Source organism: Schistocerca piceifrons, chromosome 4 (genome assembly GCF_021461385.2).
Source record: "Schistocerca piceifrons isolate TAMUIC-IGC-003096 chromosome 4, iqSchPice1.1, whole genome shotgun sequence".
NCBI lineage: Eukaryota > Metazoa > Arthropoda > Insecta > Orthoptera > Acrididae > Schistocerca > Schistocerca piceifrons.
The window spans coordinates 89,713,772-89,733,710 of record NC_060141.1 but is presented as its reverse complement, the minus strand read 5'-3'; the positions used below and the strand labels follow the sequence as shown (position 1 = coordinate 89,733,710).

The 19,939-nt window shown below is 43.7% G+C and overlaps 1 protein-coding gene across 1 annotated transcript in view; it reads left to right on the top strand.

Moving 5' to 3' along the window:
- The window catches only part of LOC124796423 (H(+)/Cl(-) exchange transporter 4), a 395,803-nt gene that overhangs the window by 313,557 nt on the left and 62,307 nt on the right, over positions 1–19,939 (top strand). The window lies entirely within an intron of this gene.

Sequence of the window (19,939 nt, the reverse complement as noted above, 5' to 3'; positions counted from 1 at the left end):
CGGCGCCTTCCATGACCACCAGCGGCGTACGTCGGCCCCACATAATGCCACCCAAAACATCAGTGAACCTCCACGTTGCTGCATTCGCTGGACACCGTGTCAAAGGCGTTCAGCCTGACCGGGTTGCCTCCAAACACTTCTCTGAGGATTGTCTGGTTGAAGGCATATGCGACACTCATCGGTGAAGAGAACACGATGCCAGTCCTGAGCAGTCCATTCGGCATGTTGTTGGGCCCATCTGTACTGCGCTGCATGGTGTCGTGGTTTGCAAAGATGGATCTCGCTATGGCCGTCGGGGGTGAAGTTGCGCATCATGCAGCCTATTGCGCACAGTATGAGTCGTAACACGAAGTCCTGTGGCTGCACGAAATGCATTACTCAACATGGTGGCGCTTCTGTCATGGTTGCTCCGAGCCATGATCCGTAGGTAGCGGTCATCCATTGCAGTTGTAGCCCTTGGGCGGCCTGAGCGAGGCATGTCATCGACAGTTCCTGTCTCTTTGTATCTCCTCCGTGTCCGAACAACATCGCTTGGTTCACTCCGAGATGCCTGGACACTTCTCTTGTTGAGAGCCCTTCCAGGCACAAAGTAACAATGCTGATACGATTGAACCTGTTTATTGACCGTCTAGGCATGGTTGAACTACAGACAACACGAGCCGTGTACCTCCTTCTTTGTGGAATGACTAGAACTGATCGGCTGTCGGACCCCCTCCGTCTAATAGGCGCTCCTCATTCATGGTTGTTTACATCTTTGGGGCGGGTTTAGTGACATCACTGAACAGTCAAAGGGACTGTGTCTGTGACACAGAATCCACAGTCAACATCTTTCTTCAGGAGTTCTGGGAACCGGGGTGATGCAAAACTTAATATATGTATGTGTGTGTGTGTGTGTGTGTGTGTGTGTGTGTGTGTGTGTACGTGCGCCCGTGTGTGCGCGCTCACTGTATGGTTAGGGCGCAGTTTCATTCTCGAGCAACTTCGTTGTATTAGAGGCACTCGACAACAGTAAGTTTTGGAGTTCGTGTCTTATATAGACAGCTATGCACCGGTCTCGCCTTTAAACAGCGTTAGTAGAAATGTTCTTAAAACACGCCCTCGAGGAAGAAAGCACAGATCGTACCAGTCTACGAAAAGGGTCACGAGATCGAATGCAGAACTGTAGGCTCACTTCAGTGACGACAGTTTCCTGTGGAACTGTCGAAAATATTTTGTGCTCGAGCAGGTGACTTTTCTGGAGGTCGAACAATTACGCATGTTTCAACATCGGTTTCCGCACGCACTGATCGTGTCAAACCCAATTTGCTCTTTCTGTCAATGAGATTGAGAGGGCAGTAGATAGTGGAGAGCGTCTTGATTTACAGAAAGCCTTCGCCAGATTCCGTCCTGTCCTCCAGTAACAAAGGTGAAGGCGAGACTGTTCGAAAAGAGATGCAATTCGAATGAGGACTTGTTAGCAAACAAGACTCATTGTCTCCGTACTTTCATCTTATGATAGATCAAAATGGTTGAAATGGCTCTAAGCACTATGGGACGTAACATCTGAGGTCATCTGTCCTCTAGACTTAGAACTACTTAAACCCAACTAACCTAAGGACATCTCACACATCTATGCCCGAGACAGGATTCGAACCTGCGACCGTAGCAGCCGCGTGGTTCCGGACTGAAACGCCTACAACCGCTCGGCCACAGCGGCCGGCTATGATAGATCATTGGACAACTGTTACTATATCTTTATGCAGAAGGAGTGACACTTTCAGCTGTTTTTATAAATCAAATTTTATTTTCAGTCCTTTTTGATTAAATATTACACCATCTTCAGACCGTTCTAAGATGCCAGGTGAATAAGTGGGTACCAGGTAATCACCGTTACACATCTCACATAGGGTACCAAAAATTAATGTCCCCTGTGCCACCATTCACAGCGTAGCGAAAATAGCGTTCGATGTATCTCAAGTCAGTGTAATAGTTCACTGCTACTAGCTATACGTGGCAGATAACGTCTATATCACCCTGAGGCTGTTCGCAGATGGTAGATGGACAGAGATGCTGTGGTGGAAAGTTTTTCTTTCACTTAAACTTCACTTTTCTTGCTTTCCTTCAGTTCTACATTTTGAGTTAATAAAGCTGTAGCTGTTTAATATTACACAATCTGCATCATACTGAAAGAAATATAGAATGTATAGAATACGAAGAACAACCCTTCTTAGAATCAGAAGACGGCGGAGTTAATCGTAACAGCAATAAATAAACGACACATTTGTCGACGATTAGGTGACGTTGTTAGAAACTAGTGAACAAATGTAGAGACTTCCTGATCGTCAGCGCCTGTTGCGAAGGCTACAAACTCGTCATAAATCTAGCCACGGGGAAGAGATTTAATGGAATTACTGGACACAGTTTTCCAAAATTCCTTTACCAAAGAAGTCAAAGTAAGTATTTCAGAATTCGAATCAATAACAGCTGCCAACATCGGTAACTTAGTAGATATCCTCGGAGTAGTGAAGCAGCATAAAACACTTAATAAAGGCAAGGCCTCAGGTCCAAACTCTATACCAGTCAGGTTCTTCTCAGAGTATGTTGATACAATAGCTCCATACTTAGCAATCGCATGCAACCACCCACTCGCCGAAACAATCGTACCTAAAGTCTGGAAAGTTGCCCAAGTCACACCATTACCGAAGAAAGAAAATAGGAGTCATCCGCCGAATTACAGACCCATGTCGCTAACGTCCATTTGCAGTAGGATTTTGGAACATTTCCTATGTTCGAACATTATGGATTACTTAGAAGAGAACGATTTATTGACAGACAACATGCATTCAGAAAATATCGTTCTTGTGAAACCGAACTAGCCCTTCATTCACACGAAGTAGTGGTTGCTATCGACAGGAGGACATAAACTTGATTCCATATTTTTAGATTTTCAGAAGTCTTTTGACACCGTTCCTTACAAGCGACTTCTAATCAAATTGCTTGCCTATGGATTATCGTCTTAGCTGTGCGGCTGGATTCATGGTTTCCTGTCAGAAAGGTCACAGTTAGTAATTGACGAGAAGTCATCGAGCAAAACAGGAGTAATATCTGGTGTTTCCCAAGGTAGTATTATAGGGCCTCTTCTGTTCCTGATCTATATAAACGATTTATGAGACAATCTGACGAATCCTCTTAGATTGTTTGAAGATGATACTGTCATTTACAGTCTTTTAAAGTCATCAGATGATGAAAACAAATTGCAAAACGATTTCGACAAGATATCTGTATTGTGCAAAAAGCGCCAATTGACTATAAATAATGAAAAATGCGAACTTACCCACGTAGATACTAAAAGGAATCCATAAAATTCGGTTACATAATAAAACACCTAAATGTAAAGTCTGTAAATTCAACTAAATACTTAAGGATTACAATTACGAATAACTTAACTTGGAACGATCACAAACCAAACACTGCACTTTATTAGCAGAACACTTATAAAATGCGACAGATCTACTAAACAGAATGCTTACACTACGCTTGTACGCTCTCTTCTGGAGTATTGCTGTGTGGTGAGAGACCCTCATCAGATAGAATTGACGAAGGACATCGAAAACGTTTAAAGAAGGGCTACTCGTTTTGTATTATCGTGAAATTGGGGACAGTGTCTAGGATATGATACGCGAATTAGGTTGGCAATCATAAGCAAAAATGCGTTTTTCGTTGCGGCAGTATCTTTGCATGAAATTTCAATCACCAACTTTCTCCTCAGAGTGTGACAACATTCGGCACTCGCTTACATTGTGAGGGATGATTATCGTCTTAAATTAAAAGTAATCGGAGCTCGCCCGGAAAGATTTAAATATTCGTTTTTCCCGCGCTCTGTTCAAGAATGGAACGGTAGAGAAATAGCTTGAATGTGGTTCAACGAACCCTCTGCCAGGCACTTAATTGGGAATTGCAGAGTAATCATATAGATGTAGACGATACTAGAGAACTACTCAACTAAAAAAATAGTGAGAGTGTATATGAATAAATGACACGTTACAGAGAAAAGTTCTCAACTACTGCGACGAATTCCTGTACAGAAAAGGAGTGTGCCACAAGGAAACCTTTCAACTTAGATTTGGAGAATTTGAGTTTACCACTTAAATTTTTGGCCAGCTCTGCTGGAGCTCTATTGGAAATGGAACTTCCTGCAAAATGCTTTAGGAACTGTTACCATGCACATATCATTTTTTCGTCTAGCTTCACTGAATGAATGTTACAGTTTCTTCAAAATGAGTCAACATTGCCAGCAACGAAATCCATGACGGAATATATATTTTGCAAAGAGACGACAGATTTTGAATTCTGAGACACCTCCACAACAGCTTACACGAAGTTCACGTACTGACAGTACAGGTTTTCCTTGGAGCCTTTCTCTGGGCTCAGAATATTATTGGCGAGTACAGAGTTGCCCAGAAATATGATACCATCGGAGGTAACGGAGTAAAGGTAAGGAAAGTCAACAAGTAGGAGCGTTTCAGTGTCACCAGACAGTGGATATTATTTATATTGAATTACCAGCAGCCACTTTCTGTACAAGATCTTGAACGTGATAATCCCAGGAAAGCTTTTCATCTAGCTTTAGTTCTGGCAGTTGAAAGTGGTAGATTTAAATGACTGATCACCTTGGCACAGTGATATTTCACAGTTACAAGAGTTCCGTGTGAGAAATTCGTATGGTAGGAGATGTATGAAGTGGTAAAGTGCCGGGCTAATATTTATTCAGGCATATTTTTAAACGAATTTATTGATAAGAAATTCTTGCTCGACATTTACAAAAAATACAGGTTACTAACACCCCCCTTTTTTTTTAAAAAAAAAAGGGGGGAACAGTTACAATACTCTTGATTAAATATTAACCCTGATCCATTGTTGATGACAAATAGCGGTGATACAATGATGTCAATTTTAAGCCTAAGACAGTTACAACGACGTCAATTAGAAGTTTCAGCTGAAACTAGGTAACTACTTGACATTAAAATTTAAATCCCCCAACCTAAATCTATTTCAAAAATTTGTAATCATAATTTGTCTTGAATTCAATTTTCAAAACAGTCTTCAGATAAAATCAGTTTAGCAGCAGAACTTAAAATACACAATAGCAGTTACAGCGGGACCCCTACTTAAAAGTTTTACCCACACCGATTTCACTCGTGGCACAGTTTAGGATTTACACAAGAGGTGTACGGAATTACCAGAAATTTCAAAATAAGTTTAGGCGAAGAGCGCCTTCAGATGAACTCCAAATAAGAAGACACGCATTATTCAATTACAAAAAGTGATTACTTAATCCGAGGATTGGTCTACAGAATTAGAATTCATCCACTTCTACCTCATTGGGTTTGCAGTGCTGCAAGCTTTCAATCATATTTAATTTCACACTTTAGTCCTGCGCACATTTATAGGCTATGCGTTATACACATCATTAAAGTGGCATGATAAAACCTGAAACACAAATCATTTACCAGCGGTGCCACACATACACACAACACAAATGACGCCTACAAGGGCAAGCTCAATGACAACCTTTACGTAATGAACAGATAAAATAAACAGATCACCAGCTATTGGATGGTATAACGAGTCGTCTTCGCGTGGAGCGAACAACCAGGGTGCAGCGACAGTGCAGTGAAGGCTCTACGGACCTTCCAGCTTTACTTTGACCGACAATCACTTATGGACAACGGATACGGGATGCGGTAGCGTAAACACTGCTCACTGTCAACACTTGAATCTGAAATAGGTGGTTATTTTCAGACAAATGGCCCTCAACTCCAGTGAGGCCGTGCTGTCACTCCGTGTCCAGACAAGACATTTTCCGACACAAACACGGGTCTGTTCCCAGCACCGGCCCCGCTCACCGCCTTCCTCGTGCCTCTGCTGACCCAAAACCTCCTCACTGACCCGCAAGCACCACCTAGCGGACCACGTTCACACGACAAGTTACTCACCTGCAAAGAAAATCTGTACCACCGCCAACTCCACCAGAGCGGTACAAAGTCGGGAAAATACAAAATAACTTTCTGGAGGGTTCCGCGCTCGACTCAATCATGTTGATTGCAGTTTTTCTGCAGTTAAACATTTATCTGTTCTCTGAAAGCAATGTGTTGATGTTACTAATTACCCTATTAGCTACATTATTTACAATAGGGTTCACATATTTTTCAGTAACGCTTATATCCAGAATGAAATTTTCACTCTGCAGCGGAGTATACGCTGATATGAAACTTCCTGGAGGATTAAAACTGTGCGCCGGATCGAGACTCGAACTCGGGACCTTTGGCTTTCGCGGCCAAGTGCTCTACCATCTCTACCATGACTCACGACCTGCCCACACGGCTTCAATTCTGCCACTACCTCGTCTCCTACCTTCCAAACTTCACAGAAGCTCTTCTGTGACGGGTCGTGAGTCGTGCTTGGGTAGCTCACATGGTAGAGCACTTGCCCGCGAAAGGCAAAGGTCCCGAGTTCGAGTCTCGATCCGGCACACAGTTTTAATCCGCCAGGAAGTTTTACATCAGCGCACACTCCGCTGCAGAGTGAAAATCTCACTGTGGAAACATCCCCCAGCCTGTGGCTAAGCCATGTCTCCGCAATATCCTTTTATCCAGGAGTGCTAGTTCTGCATGGCTCGCAGAAGAGCTTCTGTGAAATTTGGAAGAGGAGACGAGGTACTGGCAGAAGTGAAGCTGTGGGGGCGGGCTGTGAGTCGTGCTTGGGTAGCTGAGATGGTAGAGCACTTGCCTCGAAAGGCAAAGGTCTACATCTACATTTATATTCCGCAAGTCACCCAACTGTGTGTGGCGGAGGGCACTTTACGTGCCACTGTCATTACCTCGCTTTCCTGTTCCACTCGCGTATGGTTCGCGGGAAGAACGACTGCCGGAATGCCTCCGTGCGCGCTCGAATCTCTCTAATTTTACATTCGTGACCTTCTCGGGAGGTATAAGTAGGGGAAAGCAATATATTCGATACCTCATCCAGAAACGCACCCTCTCGAAACCTGGACAGCAAGCTACACCGTGATGCAGAGTTCGAGTCTCGATCCGGCGCACAGTTTTAATGCACCAGGAAGTTTCAATACTTATATCATTCGCAAAGAGGGAAACGATTGCATCATCCGTCATATTTGGTGGCAGATAATTGATACCACAGCAGCAAAAAACAGCAGACCAGAATAGAACCTTGTGGGATCCCCCCACCCCCTGTTTAACATGACCTCTGTCAGATTCAGATCTACACATTCTCCACCACACTATAGCTTACGCAATAGGGATGTACCGGGTGATCAAAAAGTCAGTATAAATTTGAAAACTGAATAAATAAGTAATGTAGATAGAGAGGTACAAATTGACACACATGCTTGGAATGACATGGGGTTTATTAGAACCAAAAGTTCAAAAAATGTCCGACAGATGGAGCTTCATCTGATCAGAATAGCAATAATTAGCATAACAAAGTAAGACAAAGCAAAGATCATGTTCTTTACAGGAAACGCTCAATATGTCCACCATCATTCCTCAAAAATAGCTGTAGTCGAGGAATAATGTTGTGAACAGCACTGTAAAGCATGTCCGGAGTTACGGTGAGGCATTGGCGTCGGATGTTGTCTTTCAGCATCGCTAGAGATGTTGGTCGATCACTATACACTTGCGACTTCAGGTAACCCAAAAGCCAATAATCGCACGGACTGAGGTCTGGTGACCTGGAAGGCCAAGCATGACGAAAGTGGCGGCTGAGCACACGATCATCACCAAACGACGCGCGCAAGAGATCTTTCACGCGTCTAGCAATATGCGGTGGAGCGCCGTCCTGCATTTTGGTTCTAATAAAACCCCATGTCATCGCAAGCATGTGTGTCAATTTTTACCTCTTTATCTACGTTATTCCGTGGTTTATTAAGTTTTCACATTTATACTGACTTTTTGATCACCCGGTATACAGGGTGTTACAAAAAGGTACGGCTAAACTTTCAGGAAATATTCATCACACACAAATAAAGAAAAGATGTTATGTGGACATGTGTCCGGAAACGCTTAATTTCCATGTTAGAGCTCATTTTAGTTTCGTCAGTATGTACTGTACTTCCTCGATTCACCGCCATGATTTCGTACGGGATACTCTACCTGTGCTGCTAGAACATGTGCCTTTACAAGTACGACACAACATATGGTTCATGCACGATGGAGCTCCTGCACATTTCAGTCGAAGTGTTCGTACGCTTCTCAACAACAGATTCGGTGACCGATGGATTGGTAGAGGCGGAGCAATTCCATGGCCTCCGCACTCTCCTGACCTCAACCCTCTTGACTTTCATTTATGGGGGCATTTGAAAGCTCTTGTCTACGCAACCCCGGTACCAAATGTAGAGACTCTTCGTGCTCGTATTGTGGACGGCTGTGATACAAAACGCCATTCTCCAGGGCTGCATCAGCGCATCAGGGATTCCATGCGACGGAGGGTGGATGCATGTATCCTCGCTAACGGAGGACATTTTGAACATTTCCTGTAACAAAGTGTTTGAAGTCACGCTGGTACGTTCTGTTGCTGTGTGTTTCCATTCCATGATTAATGTGATTTGAAGAGAAGTAAGAAAATGAGCTCTAACATGGAAATTAAGCGTTTCCGGACACATGTCCACCTAACATATTTTCTTTCTCTGTGTGTGAGGAATGTTTCCTGAAAGTTTGGCCGTACCTTTTTGTAACACCCTGTATGCAGGAAATGCTATGAGTCCCCAGTTGGTCGAAGATGTTTTAACTTGAGCCTTTCAGTCTAGTTGAACACACGGAGACTACCTGTCAGCCTCCTTCGCTACTCCTGCAATATGTTTCTGTTGTGCTGCACAGTGGGAGCGGTCCCGACACGTCGCAGCCCGCACGCGCTATCAGAACACGCCGCCCGCTGACGCCTCGCCGCAGGCCTGTCTGTCACCGTGATAAGGCGGCTAGCTCACGCCCGTCCGTCTCCCTGCTCGCACTACGTGAACAAGCGTACGCAGGGCCCCGGGCGACAGCTCTGCTCCTACAAAGTGTGGTTACCACTCGTTACAGAGCCAACTGCAGCTGAAATACGAGCTGCTCTGTATGAACGTGATGTGGTCTATCGGGAGGACCCTACCTCAGCACTTCCACCTTACGTTAAAAGATAAACAAACCAGCAGTTGAACAGGACAAAATTCCTACGTTATCTCCTTCAGATTTATTTGCTGAAGTTTTGCATTGTACCGACCCGAGATTAAAAAAAAAAAAAATCTCCATCAGTGCCCCAGTTTGCTCCATACACAACGATTCTGACGCGTGCTTTGTAATTACATAAGGCCGTCAGGTACGAGTAAGATTCGCGTACTGAGAGTTCCGTACAAACTTAATTACGTATATAGACGGTTCATCTAATCCGGGAATCAAGAATCTCGATCATTTTTGTCTGCTGTCGACATTGATAGTGGCAAAATATCGGTCCCGGGGATTCCAAGATTTTCAAGAATGTTTTAAGAATGAGACTTTCACTCTGCAGCGGAGTGTGCGCTGATATGAAACTTCCTGGCAGACTAAAACTGTGTGCCGGACCGAGACTCGAACTCGGGACCTTTGCCTATCGCGGGCAAGTGCTCTACCAACCTTTTTTTTTAATCTCATTTTGTTCGTTGTATCTGCTCGGGGCGGACGTCGCAATACACCCGTTTCAGTTCGTCGTTAATCCATTAACTCAGTTTTTTTTATTACAGAGCGCAGCTAACCCTCTGACCGTGCCGGCACCAACTGAGCTACCCAAGCACGACTCGCGCCCCGTCCTCACAGCTTTACTTCCGAAAAGGTCCCGAGTTCGAGTCTCCGTCCGGTACACAGTTTTAATCTGCCAGGAAGTTTCAAGAATGTTTTAGTTTCAATATCATAAATGTGACATAAAATCATGAAGGTGGCAGGAGACCATTATTATAATAATCTGGAGTTCTGCATTCAGGTTGACTGAGCCTAATGGTGAAAGGCAAACGCCGGCCAGAGTGGCCGAGCGGTTCTAGGCACTAAAGTCTGGAACCGTGCGACCGCTACGGTCGCAGGTTCGAATCATGCCTCGGGCAAGGATGTGTGTGATGTCCTTAGGTTAGTTAGGTTTAAGTAGTTCTAAGTTCTAGGGGACTGATGGCCACAGCAGTTAAGTCCCATAGTGCTCAGCTAACGTTTTAGACCTCATAGCAACAAATAGACCGGAACTTTTCGACTCCGTGAATGTAGAAGAGGGTATCAGTGATCATAAGTCAGTGGTTGCATCAATGACTACAAGTGTAATAAGAAATGCCAAGAAAGGAAGGAAAATATATTTGCTTAACAAGAGTGATAGGGCACAAATCGCAGAATATCTGAGTGACCACCATCAAACGTTCATTTCTGAGGAAGAAGATGTGGAACAAAAATGGAAAAAATTCAGAAACATCGTCCAGTACGCCTTAGATAAGTTCGTACCGACTAAGGTCCAAAGCGAGGGGAAAGATCCACCGTGGTATAACAATCACGTACGAAAGGTACTACGGAAACAAAGAAAGCTTCATCATAGGTTTAAGAGTAGTCGAATCATAGCTGATAAGGAAAAGCTGAACGAAGCGAAAAAGAGCGTAAAGAGAGCAATGAGAGAAGCATTCAACGAATTCGAACATAAAACATTGGCAAACAATCTAAACAAGAACCCTAAAAAGTTTTGGTCATATGTAAAATCGGTAAGCGGATCTAAATCCCCTATTCAGTCACTCGTTGACCACGATGGCACCGAAACAGAGGACGACCGAAGAAAGGCAGAAATACTGAATTCAGTGTTCCGAAACTGTTTCACTGCGGAAAATCGTAACACGGTCCCTGACTTCAGCCGTCGCACGGACGCCAAAATGGAAAATATTGAAATAAACGATATCGGAATTGAAAAACAACTGCTATCACTTAGTAGCGGAAAAGCATCCGGACCAGACGAGATACCCTTAAGATTCTACAGTGATTAGGCTAAAGAACTTGCCCCCTTTCTATCAGCAATTTATCGTAGATCGCTGGAAGAACGTAAAGTACCTAGCGACTGGAAGAAAGCGCAGGTCGTTCCCATTTTCAAGAAGGGTCATAAATCAGATGCGAATAATTATAGGCCTATTTCGCTTACGTCAATCTGTTGTAGAATAATGGAACATGTTTTGTGTTCTCGTATTATGACGTTCTTAGATAATACAAATCTCCTTCATCATAACCAACATGGATTCCGCAAACAGAGATCATGTGAAACTCAGCTCGCCCTGTTTGCCCAGGAAATTCACAGTGCCGTAGACACTGGCGAGCAGATTGATGCCGTATTCCTGGACTTCAGGAAGGCATTTGATACGGTTCCGCACTTACGTTTAGTGAAAAAAATACGAGCTTACGGAATATCGGACCAGGTTTGTGATTGGATTCAGGATTTTCTAGAAGAAAGAACACAACATGTCATTCTTAACGGTTCAAAATCTGCAGATGTAGAGGTAATTTCGGGAGTACCGCAGGGAAGCGTGATAGGACCTTTATTGTTTACAATATACATAAATGACTTAGTTGACAACATCGGTAGCTCCGTGAGGCTATTTGCAGATGACACGGTTGTCTACAAGAAAGTAGCAACATCAGAAGACTCGTACGTACTCCAGGAGGACCTGCAGAGGATTAATGCATGGTGCGACAGCTGGCAGCTTTCCCTAAACGTAGATAAATGTAATATAATGCGCATACATAGGGGCAGAAATCCATTCCAGTACGATTATGCCATAGGTGGTAAATCATTGGAAGCGGTAACGACCGTAAAATACTTAGGAGTTACTATCCGGAGCGATCTGAAGTGGAATGATCACATAAAACAAATAGTGGGAAAAGCAGGCGCCAGGTTGAGATTCATAGGAAGAATTCTAAGAAAATGTGACTCATCGACGAAAGAAGTAGCTTACAAAACGCTTGTTCGTCCGATTCTTGAGTATTGCTCATCAGTATGGGACCCTTACCAGGTTGGATTAATAGAAGAGATAGACATGATCCAGCGAAAAGCAGCGCGATTCGTCATGGGGACATTTAGTCAGCGCGAGAGCGTTACGGAGATGCTGAACAAGCTCCAGTGGCGGACACTTCAAGAAAGGCGTTACGCAATACGGAGAGGTTTATTATCGAAATTACGAGAGAGCACATTCCGGGAAGAGATGGGCAACATATTACTACCGCCCACATATATCTCGCGTAATGATCACAACGAAAAGATCCGAGAAATTAGAGCAAATACGGAGACTTACAAGCAGTCGTTCTTCCCACGCACAATTCGTGAATGGAACAGGGAAGGGGGGATCAGATAGTGGTACAATAAGTACCCTCCGCCACACACCGTAAGGTGGCTCGCGGAGTATAGATGTAGATGTAGATGTAGATTCGAACGATTTTTAAAAGGCAAACAACAGGTAATGAATGACTTTACTGCTCATATGACTTGTCTGCGAATGTTTGTTTCAGATACAAGTTGAAACACTGTATTTACGTGCAGTAATCGCACCTCGATATCTGATGATGGATAAATTCGGAAAGGCATCATATGAGCAATAAAGTCATTCCTTGCCTGATGTTTGACTTTTACCACTGCAACCCAATCAATCTGAATGCAGAACTACAGACTGCCTCACTTCAAGTTTGACGTCGGATAATAATTGCCAAAAGAAATACATTTTTCGTGTCATGTAATTACAAATTACAAACTTTTGGACTTTTTTTCTTTACTTGTTCTCCGAAACCTTGCTTCTTGCCAAATTTCATGATTCTAGGCCAACGGGAAATACTATATAGATTTTGACGAGTGACAAGTTTGTTTGGGTGGCCATCCTCCGCAGGAAGCACAGAAATACTTGTTTTGTAAATAAAAGCGCCTTTTCTTGCTCTAACTTAATTTTGGGAATAAAGTGGTAGTGCGACCTCCAGACCAGATGATAGGAAACGCAGATTACAAGAAACTGTTCAAATGGTTCAAATGGCTTTGAGCACTATGGCACTTAACATCTGAGGTCATCAGTCCCCTAGAACTTAGAACTAATTAAACCTAACTAACCTAAGGACGTCACACACACCCATGCCCGAGGTAGGATTCGAACCTGCGACCGTAGCAGTCACGCGGTTCCGGACTGAAGCGCCTAAAACCAATCGGCCGCCGCGGCCGCCCAAGAAACTGTAAGTATTTAGTTATTTACATGAAAAACGCGACGTGAACTGTTTGATAAACCAAAAGTAACAAAAATGTATCGTTATAGATCCCACTGAAAATGTCTTAGAGCAAGAAAAAGGCGAAACGCGTCTGGGAAGAATATGTTGCAGCAAGAAAAGGCGGTTTTATTTACAAAACAATTGTTTGATGAGTGAGTTTACGAGTATTAAAATATGTGACATAAATGGCCGTATGTTTTGAGTACATTGGTTTAGAAGCTTAAATTTTCTACACGGCCATGCGATCATGGACCTCAGTATGTGACATCAATTTTAACTTGATGCGGCAACCCGTTCCTGAGAAACAGAGTTTGTAACAGTGGGACAGGCAGATAGATAGATAGATAGACAAACAACAAAGAGATCCTATAAGTGTTCCGTTTTTACTGACTGAGGCACGAAACCCTAAATGATGCTGAGTCGGGAAAGCATGACGCATAAAAAAAATAAAAAGAAATTATATCAGTAATTCTAGGAATATTTTCAGTAACTTTTCACATCGGAATTTATACAACTGTGGAGTACCACAAAGTAACAGGTAAATTACTTCTTTATCGTATTTTTTACTTTGCCAAAAATCGCAAATGATGATGATTTGCATGTAGGACGCTCTACTGCAGCGTCATGGTCGCTCCTGCTTTCATAGACAAGACTATGTATATGTATATTTAATAAAAGGGCCTCTAATTTAGATCTTCTTATTCTCTCTCTCCCACCCGCTCCCCCTCCCTCCCTCCCTCCCTCCCCCCCCCCTTCTCTCTCTCTCTCTCTCTCTCTCTCTCTCTCTCTCTCTCTTACACACACACACACACACACACACACACACACACACACACACACACATACACATGCGCGCGCGCGCTCACTTGATCGTACGCATGCAAGCATTAACTTATTCCCTTATAACCAGGCTCTCGTGAAATGCATCTTAGAATAAAGATTAGTTGCACTTAAAACCTTGTCTGATATAACCGATCAGCACAGGGTGAGGCGGCTAAGACATTCGACCGCAAATACACTGGTGTGCAAGTAGCTTTCGCATGATGTGTCACTGTCAACTAACATAGCTCGATGAAACCTGGACCATACACAGAAAGAACTCCGGCAGTACAGTACCGAAGATAACTGAAAGAGATACGTAATGGGACAAACAGAAACAGCATTTTTATTCAAAGACAATAATCACATTGAAGTCACCGCGATTTACGGTGGTCTCCTGCACATTGCAAAATGTGGGACATGGTTCTTGATAGTGTGTGTGATGACCACAGACTATGCTGTGCAACGACCTCCCATGATGGTCACAGTTTTGCTAAGGGGTTCTTGTAGTAGGGCGTTACATTGCTCCACTAGCGCGGTTGGCAGCTGACAGTCTACCTAAACCATACCAAAGGTGTTCGGTGAGACTGAAGTCGGAGGAATGGGCAGAGCTTTCGATTCTCCGAATATCCTCTCATTCTCAGAGCACCTCTACCTGAGCTATTCGATGCGATCGCGCTTTCTCATCCATAAAAATGAAGTCGGGACTGAATGCACTTCTGAAAAGACGCACATGAAGAAGTAGTGCAGTGCCCAATGACGCTGACCTGTAGTCGTGCCATGTTCAAAGGTCTGGAAGTCAGCACGCCCATGAAACACTATGCCTCCCGACACCGTAACATCTCGACCACCAAACGACCATGTTCGACAATTCTTGACATACCCTCATAAGGCGAGAGGTGTGGAAACAAATGGGGCCGGCCGAGATGGCCAAGCGGTTCGAGGCGCTTCAGTCTGGAACCGCGCGACCTCTACGGTCGCAGGTTCGAATCCTGCCTCGGGCATGGATGTGTGTGATGTCCTTATGTTAGTTAGGTTTAAGTAGTTCTAAGTCTAGGGGACAGATGACCTCAGATGTTAAGTCCCATAGTGCTCAGAGCCAGAAACAAATGCACCCAGAAATATTGTCGAACATGATCGTTTTGGTGGTCCAGGTGTTATGGTGTGGGGAGGCAAAATATTGCATGACCTCCAAATCTCTCAACACGGCACACTCAATGCTCAACGTTACTGTAATAGCTTACTCTTTTCCTCGTGCATTCGGCAATGACTTCATTTTTGTGGATGACAACGCGCGACAGCATCGAACCGCGCAGGTAGACGAGCTCTCGGAATGAGAGGATATTCGGCGAATAGGCTGGACTGCCCGTTCCGCGGACTTAACCCCACCGAGCACACGTGGGATCCTTTGGGAAGATGCATCACGTCCAGACTCACCAACGACTATGCAGCAGTTGTCAAGTTCGCTGATGGAAAATGGGCTACCACAAGAATTCCTTCCCAACCTCATGGCCGGCTTGAGAGTACGTTGCAGAGCATGCACTGCCATTTGTGGTGATCACATACCCTATTAAGAATCATGTTCCGCCTTTTGTAGTGTCCAGGGGGCCATTATAAACCGCGTTGACTCCATTATATCTACATCTAAGTGATAACTCTGCTATTCACAATAAAGTTCATGGCAGAGGGTTCAATGAACCACCTTCAAGATGTCTCTCTACCGTTCCACTCTCAAATTGCACGCGGGAAAAACGAGCACTTAAATTTTTCTGTGCGAGGCCTGATTTCTCTTATTTTATCGTGATGATCATTTCTTCCTATGTAGGTGGGTGGCAACAGAATGTTTTCGCAATCGGAGGAGAAAACTGGTGATTGAAATGTCATGAGAAGATCCCGTCGCAACGAAAAACGCCTTTGTTTTAATGATTGCCACTCCAATTCACGTATCATGTCTGTGGCACTATCTCCCCTATTTCGTGATAATACAAAACGAGCTGCCCTTCTTTGTACTTTTTCGCTGTCATCCGTCAGTCCCACCTGACACGGATCCCACACCGCACAGCAATACTCCAGAATAGGGCGGAAAAGCGTGGTGCAAGCAGTCTCTTTAGTAGATCTGTTGAACCTTCCAAGGATGCTGCCAATGAATCGCAGTCTTTGGTTTGCTCTACCCACAATATTATCTATGTGATCGTTCCAATTTAGGTTATTTGTAATTGTAATCCCTAAGTACAATTACAAATAACCTAAATTGAAACGATCACATAGATAATTGTAATCCCTAAGTCCCCCCCCCCCCCAATGAACCATGGACCTTGCCGTTGGTGGGGAGGCTTGCGTGCCTCAACGATACAGATAGCCGTACCGTAGGTGCAACCACAACGGAAGGGGTACCTGTTGAGAGGCCAGACAAACGTGTGGTTCCTGAAGAGGGGCAGCAACCTTTTCAGTAGTTGCAGGGGCAACAGTCTGGATGATTGACTGATCTGGCCTTGTAACATTAACCAAAACGGCCTTGCTGTTGTGGTACTGCGAACGGCTGTAAGCAAGGGAAACTGCAGCCGTAATTTTTCCCGAGGGCATGCAGCTTTACTGTATGGATAATTCATGATGGCGTCCTCTTGGGTAAAATATTCCGGATGTAAAATAGTCCCCCATTCGGATCTCCGGGCGGGGACTACTCAGGAGGACGTCGTTATTAGGAGAAAGAAATCTGCCATCTACGTATCGGAGCGTGGAATGTCAGATCCCTTAATCGGGCAGGTAGGTTAGAAAATTTAAAAAGGGAAATGGATAGGTTAAAGCTGGATATAGTGGGAATTTGTGAAGTTCGGTGGCAGGAGGAACAAGACTTATGGTCAGGTGAATACAGGGTTATAAATACAAAATCAAATAGGGGTAATGCAGGAGTAGGTTTAATAATGAATAAAAAAAATAGGAGTGCGGGTAAGCTACTACAAACAGCATAATGAACGTATATTAGTGGCCAAGATAGACACGAATCCCATGACTACTACAGTAGTACAAGTTTATATGCCAACTAGCTCTGCAGATGACGAAGAAATTGAAGAAATGTATGATGAGATAAAAGAAATTATTCAGGTAGTGAAGGGAGACGAAAATTTAATAATCATGGGTGACTGGAATTCGACAGTAGGAAAAGGGAGAGAAGGAAACATAGTAGGTGAATATGGATTGGGGCTAAGAAATGAAAGAGGAAGCCGTCTGTTAGAATTTTGTGCAGAGCATAACTTAATCATAGCTAACACTTAGTTCAAGAATCATAAAAGAAGGTTGTATACATGGAAGAATCCTGGAGATACTAAAAGGTATCAGATAGATTATATAATGGTAAGACAGAGATTTAGGAACCAGGTTTTAAATTGTAAGACATTTCCAGGGGCAGATGTGGACTCTGACCACAATCTATTGGTTATGAACTGTAGATTAAAACTGAAGAAATTGCAAAAAGGTGGGAATTTAAGGAGATGGGACCTGGATAAACTGACTAAACCAGAGGTTGCACAGAGTTTCAGGGAACAATTGACAGGAATGGGGGAAAGAAATACAGTAGAAGAAGAATGGGTAGCTCTGAGGGATGAAGTAGTGAAGGCAGCAGAGGATCAAGTAAGTAAAAAGACGAGGGCTAGTAGAAATCCTTGGGTAACAGAAGAAATATTGAATTTAATTGATGAAAGGAGAAAATATAAAAATGCAGTAAATGAAGCAGGCAGAAAGGAATACAAACGTCTCAAAAATGAGATCGACAGGAAGTGCAAAACGGCTAAGCAGGCATGGCTAGAGGACAAATGTAAGGATGTAGAGGCTTATCTCACTAGGGGTAAGGTAGATACAGCCTACAGGAAAATTAAAGAGACCTTTGGAGAAAAGAGAGCCACTTGTATGAATATCAAGAGCTCAGATGGAAACCCAGTTCTAAGCAAAGAGGGTTGGTTTGTTTGGGGAAGGAGACCAGACAGCGAGGTCATCGGTCTCATCGGATTAGGGAAGGACGGGGAAGGAAGTCGGCCGTGCCCTTTGAAAGGAACCATCCCGGCATTTGCCTGGAGCGATTTAGGGAAATCACTGAAAACCTAAATCAGGATGGCCGGACGCGGGATTGAACCGTCGTCCTCCCGAATGCGAGTCCAGTGTCTAACCACTGCGCCACCTCGCTCCGTCGAAAGCAGAAAAGGTGGAAGGAGTATATAGAGGGTCTATACAAGGGCGATGTACTTGAGGACAATATTATGGAAATGGAAGAGGATGTAAATGAAGATGAAATGAGAGACAAGATACTGCGTGAAGAGTTGGACAGAGCACTGAAAGACCTGAGTCGAAACAAGGCCCCGGGAGTAGACAACATTCCATTAGAACTACTGACGGCCTTGGGAGAGCCAGTCCTGACAAAACTCTACCATCTGGTGAGCAAGATGTACGAGACAGGCGAAATACCCTCAGACTTCAAGAAGAATATAATAATTCCAATCCCAAAGAAAGCAGGTGTTGACAGATGTGAAAATTACCGAACTATCAGTTTAATAAGTCACAGCTGCAAAATACTAACACGAATTATTTACAGACGAATGGAAAAAACTGGTAGAAGCCGACCTCGGGGAAGATCAGTTTGGATTCCTTAGAAATGTTGGAACGCGTGAGGCAATACTGACCTTACGACTTATCTTAGAAGAAAGATTAAGGAAAGGCAAACCTACGTTTCTAGCATTTGTAGACTTAGAGAAAGCTTTTGACAATTTTGACTGGAATACTCTCTTTCAAAAGCTAAAGCTGGCAGGGGTAAAATACAGGGAGCGAAAGGCTATTTACAATTTGTACAGAAACCAGATGGCGGTTATAAGAGTCGAGGGGCATGAAAGGGAAGCAGTGGTTGGGAAGGGAGTGAGACAGGGTTGTAGCCTCTCCCCGATGTTATTCAATCTGTATATTGAGCAAGCAGTAAAGGAAACAAAAGAAAAATTTGGAGTAGGTATTAAAATCCAGGGAGAAGAAATAAAAACTTTGAGGTTCGCCGATGACATTGTAATTCTTTCAGAGACAGCAAAGGTCTTGGAAGAGCAGTTGAATGGAATGGACAGTGTCTTGAAAGGAGGATATAAGATGAACATCAACAAAAGCAAAACGAGGATAATGGAATGTAGTCGAATTAAGTCGGGTGATGCTGAGGGAATTAGATTAGGAAATGAGACACTTCAAGTACTAAAGGAGTTTTGCTATTTGGGAGCAAAATAACTGATGATGGTCGAAGTAGAGAGGATATCAAATGTAGACTGGCAATGGCAAGGAAAGAGTTTCTGAAGAAGAGAAATTTGTTAACATTGAGTATAGATTTATGTGTCAGGAAGTCGTTTCTGAAAGTATTTGTATGGAGTGTAGCCATGTATGGCAGTGAAACTTGGACAATAAATAGTTTGGACAAGAAGAGAATAGAAGTTTTCGAAATGTGGTGCTACAGAAGAATGTTGAAGATTAGGTGGGTAGGTCACGTAACTAATGAGGAGGTATTGAATAGGATTGGGGAGAAGAGAAGTTTGTGGCACAACTTGACTAGAAGAAGGGATCGGTTGGTAGGACATGTCCTGAGGCTTCAAGGGATCACAAATTTAGCATGGAGGGCAGCGTGGAGGGTAAAAATCGTAGAGGGAGACCAAGAGATGAATACACTAAGCAGATTCAGAAGGATGTAGGTTGCAGTAGGTAGAGGGAGATGAAGGAGCTTGCACAGGATAGATTAGCATGGAGAGCTGCATCAAACCAGTCTCAGGACTGAAGACCACAACAACAACAATCCCTAAGTATTTAGTTGAATTTACAGCCTCAGATTTGTGTGACTTATCGCG